The sequence below is a fragment of the Mus pahari genome, chromosome 5, assembly GCF_900095145.1.
Source record: "Mus pahari chromosome 5, PAHARI_EIJ_v1.1, whole genome shotgun sequence".
Lineage (NCBI taxonomy): Eukaryota > Metazoa > Chordata > Mammalia > Rodentia > Muridae > Mus > Mus pahari.
The window spans coordinates 22,692,367-22,699,353 of record NC_034594.1 but is presented as its reverse complement, the minus strand read 5'-3'; the positions used below and the strand labels follow the sequence as shown (position 1 = coordinate 22,699,353).

Sequence of the window (6,987 nt, the reverse complement as noted above, 5' to 3'; positions counted from 1 at the left end):
TGGGTCAATTGATTTCAACTAGTGTCTTTCCTGAGGCTGGATGGTTTAAGAAAACCTCCACTCATGTGCCCAGAAGTTAACCAAGGCTGTCTACTAGAGATGTCTACCTTTCCTCCTGTGTCTTCTTCGGCCAGCTAGTCTGATTCCTTCTTTCTCAGAAACTGCTGTCAGTATCTCATAAATGTGTCTCACAAGCTCTTTGCCGAAATGAAATTTGCAAGACATATCTTGACATAGACTCGGCATGAGAGGGAGTTACACTAAGACATAGGAAGTCTGAGCTATTGATATCTTTCAGTAACATTTCAAACAGCAAGTCATAGAGTTGCTATTGCTGTTATACTTGGGGACAGTGAGATGCACAGGCATGTAAGGCTGGGTTTTCCCTGCCTCTAACATAAACTAGATGCATCCTTGTACCTGCAGTTTTGATCCCTCCCACTCCCCCAGGAGGAAAGGCTTCATCAGCACCTCTTTGCTTGAGTTTGCAGAGTTATTGTTCATACAGATATTTAGAAAGCTTATATGCAGATATTGCACAGTATTTTATAAAGAGTGCAAAGTGCAGAGGCCTTGCTACAGGATTTGAGAAGCTCAGGTTCCAGTGGAGGATATGGGCAGATAAAGACAGCAATATCGACAAGTACAAACTTCACAGCCCTTGTGGGATTTCAGAAATGTGTTATAGACAAGACATGTTGTAGGGCTTCAGAGGAAAACCACTTTCTTTGGAAAAATCAGGAAACATTTATGAAAAATCTCCAAAGAGACCATGGGAAAGTGAGAAAAGAACAGTAGTCATTCATTCTCTCATAGAGAATTTAAGGAACATTTCATGTAGATTAATTTCATTGCTTTTCACTAATGAATGTCAATAATATAATGCCAATGACATTACTATAATGATAAATATTAACTTATTTATTATTCTGTCTTAATCCATGTGCCAGCAAAAATAATTCTACATGTAACCTGCCAGTACTGATTCCTGATAAGTAGATTGCCAAAGATGGAATAACTAAATGGAAAAGCACAATAGTATTTTAAACTATTGAATATGATGCCTATAACACTGATTTACACACATGAGAAATATTCCTTAGACTTAAGTTTAATAGCAAGCTGTTTGAAGTATCACAATAGTTCCCACATCTCTCATTCTTTACAATTTTTTTCCATAGGTTAATTTTTTGATTTCTCCTTGCTTTTCCTTATTGGGGGTTTCTGTACTGATGCTGTACATTAACTGTTTATGCAAATTTATTATCTAAAATTCATATTTATCTACCTCCAGATTAAAAAATATTAACAGTTAATTCTTTTGGTATTTGCCTTGATGTGTGGAGCATCTACCAACCTGTGTGAGCTTGGTTGTACATGCATGGTTCTGCCCACACAGGCAAATAATTGATGTCATCCATGATATTTTTAGGCTACTTTGGTGAGTGAGTAGAATATGATCTGAAAGTCAACACAGATCATATAATCATAGGAAATCTAAGAAGAGCACACACAGAGCCATATTCTTTTTAGTGTAAATTTAAGACAGCTCACAAACTGTCCATTCTTCGAAGCAGAATTAGAAAATTGGTTGGGAAATGTGATATGTTGATCAACATTCATGAATGATAGACTAAGAAGCAGAAGATAAATGAGGCAGATGTGAGTCAAAGATTTTCCTTCTCTAGGAACTGGTTAGGGAAAGGACTATAAGAAAAGATGCAATACCAGTGCCAAGTCGGCCTGGGTACAGACTAAATGCTTTAACTTGCTGCTGTGCTGGTCCATTCTACACAAGAACACTCAGACGAAGAAAGTAGTGCATCTCTGCTTTAGTGGCAGCAAGGACTCATCATCTCAAAAACATCAGTTCTACTTCCATCCCTATTGTATCTCTTCCAAAGATCAAAAGCAGGAACATGTCTTATATGTGCTGAATACTCCTCCCTCTCCCTTTCACTGACCCCTCCCATTCCCCTTGGCCCTACCCCTCTCCCCCTCTCTACTGGTGATATTATTGCAGTGATGTTGGGAAACACACAAACAACAATGGTAACAGCAGAGCATCAATGAGGAAGGGGTGAGAATGAGAATAGGGAGATCCTTTATGGAGGGGTGAGAGATGGATGGTGATGTGTTAACAAGATGCATGAGAGCCCAGGTCTTGCTCAGAGGTAAACAGGGCTCATGAGCTAGATGTGGGATGAGGGGGAAGGAGTGGACATGTAGAACAGGTTTCCGAGTGTGGTTTAGCAAGGACTTTAAGAGTTTAGAGATAAAGCCGGGCAGTGGTGGCGCATGCCTTTAATCCCGGCACTTGGGAGGCAGAGACAGGCAGATTTCTGAGTTCCAGGCCAGCCTGGTCTATAGAGTGAGTTCCAGGACAGCCAGGGCTACACAGAGAAACTCTGTCTTGGAAAAAAATCCAATAAATAAATAAATAAATAAATAAATAGAGTTTAGAGATAGCACTGTGACGGGTAAAGTGGGGAACGAAGAATCTCTTATGAATCCTGACTTTGAGCATCTGTAAGCTGGGGAATTCTCTGAAGCAGACATCATTCTCACCCGATGATCAGATGAAGAACTGAACCTGGATATGAGTCTGGTGTTGGCCACTCAGCCACGGGGAAATAACATCAAGATCAGTACAAATCTCAGTTCTCTCCCTCAGTACCTTTGTCATCTAGAAACAAGAACTTGCATGGCATCATCCAATGGACAAAGGGGGTTAGAAAAAAAGCATGACATGGTATTGTTTTATTGGTAAGTGTACATTCCCAAATACTTCAGGGGCAGGGAAGTGGTTTTCCTCCATATGTGGGGATGAATTCAGAACTTTGAGTAGATGATTGAATCCAGGACTCCCGGTAGATGGCTGAATCTAGGATTCTCAGTAGATGCCTGAAATCATGGATAGTATCAACTACTACCTTCATACTGTGTTATTCCTGTGTGTTTATGATGAAGTTTAAGTTGTACATTGGGTATGGTGGAACTTAATAGCAGTAACTCATGATAAAGTGTAAACATTCATCCATTTATATTCTGGTTAGTTTTTTTGTCAATATAATATAAACTAGAGCCATCTGGGGAGTGGAATCTCAAATGAGGAATTGCTTCAATCAGACTGGCCTGGGGGCATGTCTATAGGTTATATTCATGAATAATGATTGCTGTGGGAGGAACCTGCCTCACGTGCATGGTGCCATCCCTGGGCAGGTGGTCCTGGGTTGTATAATGAAGAAGCCCTTGTGAGCAAGCCAGTAAATAGTGCTGGCTATTCCTGGGTCTCTGCTTCAGTTCCTGCCTCCAGATTCCTGTCTCAAGTTCCTGCACTCATTTCCATTCATGATGGACCATAACCTGGGACATATGAGTTCAATAAACCCTTTGTTGCCCAGGTTGCTTTGAGTCCATTTGCAGGTGTCATTTTATCATAGCACTCAGAGGAAACCCAGGACAGTGATATATCATAAGAGTAATAAAATATATGTGAGTATGGGATTACAGACTCAGAAACCACTTTTGCCATATTCACCACTCTTGGGCCAATGTGAGATGCTGAGAGGTCCAAGGGAGAGGCTGAGGTGAGGTAAGTGGCCCCAGTACCTCAATGTGGTGTCAATGCATGTGAACACATCTCTATGATATTGTACTCATCAGAATCAGAAATCCAAGCATAGGGGATTCATGGTTTGGGGTGGGATATAGTCATCGTGGTGTTTCCTCAGGTTCCTTAGGACAATCTGCAATTAAGGACTTGTGAATTGTTTATTTCTGGGATTTATTTTATCATTAATTTCCATGCTTGGACTGTGGTTTGACTAAAGCCAACTGAGACTGAATAAGGAGTCATGATCGGGACGTGATTGGAAGAGTGAGCAATGAAATCAAATGGCAAGGAAGACACTGTTTGCCCTGAAGTTGTTGGGTATCTGTGAAAACTTTCTGATGTGTAGCTTGGATATAAAAAATTAGAGTTGTCTGCATGAGCAGCAGGTCCTCTGAGCCACTGAGCCGCCTCTCGAGCTCCAACCTGTTTGTGTTTTTGGAAGAGATCATCTGATGCAGCCCAAGAGCTAGAAGTAAAGAAGGCAGAAACTGGAAAAGTTAGAATACTAAGTTATGTTGTAAAGGCTGCCCTAGCATCTCAGAGGGAGAAGCTAGATAGATAGCTACCCTTCCTGTGCCTGTGTTCAAACCCCTAGCATCCATCCATATAGAACCCCTTGTGGGGAGGTGAGACGAGGGAGGATCTTTGAGGCTTGATGGCTGGTTAATATAGCCAAAACAACAAGAAACAGGTTCAGTGTAAGAACCTGTCTCAAGAAACAAAACAAAACACTAAGTGTGATGGCATATGCATTTAAGCACTCAGTAGGCAGAGGCAGACAGAGCTCTGTGAGCTTGAGACCAGCTTGGTCTACTAAGCCAGTGCCTGACCTGCTGGGAATACATAAAAAGACCCTGCCTTTAAAAAAACAGTATTTGGGCTGGAGGGATGGCTCAGTGGGTAAGGGCTATTGTTGCTCTTACAGAGGACTATGAGGCCCAGTCATCCATGATTCTAATTCCAGGGGATCTGAAGCCCTTTTCTGCCTTTCCCAAACACCCTGTGTTCGTGTGTGGGGTGCATGCTTACATGCAGGCAAAACAGTTATGCAGATAAGTAAATCTTCTTAAAATTAAATTTGAAAATAAGGTTGACTGCATCTGAGTCAACCCCTCGGCCCTTTGCATCTGAATACAAGTGCATAGGGCTCTTTAAAAATAAAAAAAGAAATTAAAGTGTGAGTGAGCCTGGCAGTGGTATACATGCCTGTGGAGCACTGTGGGGGCAGAGGCAGGCAAATCTGAGTGGAAAGCTAGCCTGGCCTAAAGAGTGAGTTTCAGGACAGGCAGGGCTACACTGAGAAACCCTGTCTGAAGTGGCTATTCTTGGCTGTCAATTTGACTATATCTGGAATGAACCCCAATCCAGAATTGGAGGGCTCATCTGTAATCCTGATCTTGAGGCTGGGAAATACAACTTTCTGACTTGGATCTTGGCATGGAAGATCCTAAGGCATAGTGGCTATGAAAAGGTTAGTGCCAGGCAAAGTAGTACAGGCCTTTAATCCCAGTAGTCTGAGGCAGAGAGTCTGAGTTCAAGGTCAGCCCGGGGCCAAAGCAAGTCCCAGATCAGGACATGGTGGCTCACACCTTTAATATGGGCCAAACCTTCCTCTAGAGACCTACATAAGGACTTTGGAAGATGGGAGATCATATGCTTTGTCTGCTTGCCTTGTGGGACTGATCAAATGCTAAATCGTTGGAATTCTATTCACAGCTGCTGCTGACCATTGTTGGAGAGTTGGGCTACAGCCTGGGAGAGTTCAACGGAAAAAGTGAAGGTAAAATGTTATGTGGCAGGAAAGAGACCACATTATGCCCCTATGGAGTCCTCAAATGAAGAGGATGAAGAATTTCCGTTCATTAAGAAAGATAAGCATCAAGGAGAAGCTATGCCTGAGAAACAGGAGGAGGATGATTCATGCCGTGACACCCGCCTTTACAGAACCACATTAGAAAAGATGTGGAGCAAAGATCGGCTCTGCCCAGAAAAATAGTGGAAGTCTCAGAAGTAAAAGGAGATGCTTGGCGCCTGGAACGAGAGAACAGCGGTGGGGAAGAGGAGCGAGAGATTGGTGACTAAGAAATAGAGCGGCGCTATAGCGTCAATGAGCCCAGGAGAGAAAAAAAAGGAAGAGATGGAAGTCATGGAGGTGGAAGATGAAGGGCGCTCTGGGAGAAGTCAGAGTCAGGGTCTGAGGAGTTATCCAGACAGTGAAGATGAAATGGAGCCTCAATATAAGCCTGTCTTCATTTGAAAGAAGGATCGGGTGACACTTCAAGAAAGAGATGCTGAAGCATTGACTGGAACAAGAAGCAAAATGCGTGGTTGAGGGGCGGGGCAAGTTCATGCTCAAGATTGTAGAAGAGACCAAGAAAGAGGTCGAGGAGAGCAAGCCGCGGTCCCTTGCTGTCCTGGATGCACTCAATACAGATGATGAAAACGAGGAGGAGGAGTATGAGGCGTGGAAAGTCCGCGAACTCAAAAGACTCAAGCTGGAGAGGAGAGGGAGAAGCGCTTGAAAAGGAGAGAGCAGATATTGAACGCACGAGAAACCTGACTGAAGAAGAAAGGCAGGCAGACCTTCGGGCAAATGACAAAGTCATTATCAACAAAGCTGTTAAAGACAAATACAAGTTTCTACAAAAGTATTATCACCAAGGTGGCTTCCTCATGGGTTATAATCAGGATTATAGCCTGATTATTGAAGACTTAACAGCTAACTTTCACATATAAATGAATAATACCATATTTGTCTTTTGGCGTCTGGGTTTCTTCACTCAGGATGAGTTTTTTTTTTTTTTTTTTTACCTCCATCTATTATCTGCAAATTTCTTTTTAAACTGATGAATAATATTCCACTGTGTAATGGCATATATGACTATTATGAGTAGAGCAGCCATGAACACACCCGAAGCAAGAGTCTCTGGTAGGATGTGAAACAATTTATTTATTGTTGAAATTTGTTTGGTGTCAGAGTATATAGTCAATCTTGGAGAAAGTTCCTTGACGTGCTGAGAAAAATGTATGTTATTTTGTGTTTGGCTGAAATGTTCTGTGAACATCTGTTAGGTACATTTGCTTTATAGCATTGTTAAGCTCTAACATTTCTCTATTTAGTTTTTCTTCGAATGATCTGGTTTTTGATGAAAATTGGGGTATTGAAGTCACACACAATCACTGTGTGAAGGTCATATGTGATTTTATCTGTAGTATGTTTCTTTTATGAACTTAGATGCTCTTATGTTTGGTGCACAGATGTTGGAGTAGATACTTTAGATGTAACTCCAGAAGGTCCTGGCAGATTTTAGGTAAATCAAGAAGGAATGTGTACCTTCAATGAGCACCATGTCTGTCCTAGATTACTTCTC

The 6,987-nt window shown here is 41.9% G+C and overlaps 1 pseudogene; it reads left to right on the top strand.

Moving 5' to 3' along the window:
- The first annotated feature begins 2,122 nt into the window (after nucleotides 1-2,122).
- On the top strand, nucleotides 2,123-6,352 carry LOC110321417 (annotated as a pseudogene).
- Nucleotides 6,353-6,987: the final 635 nt, after the last annotated feature.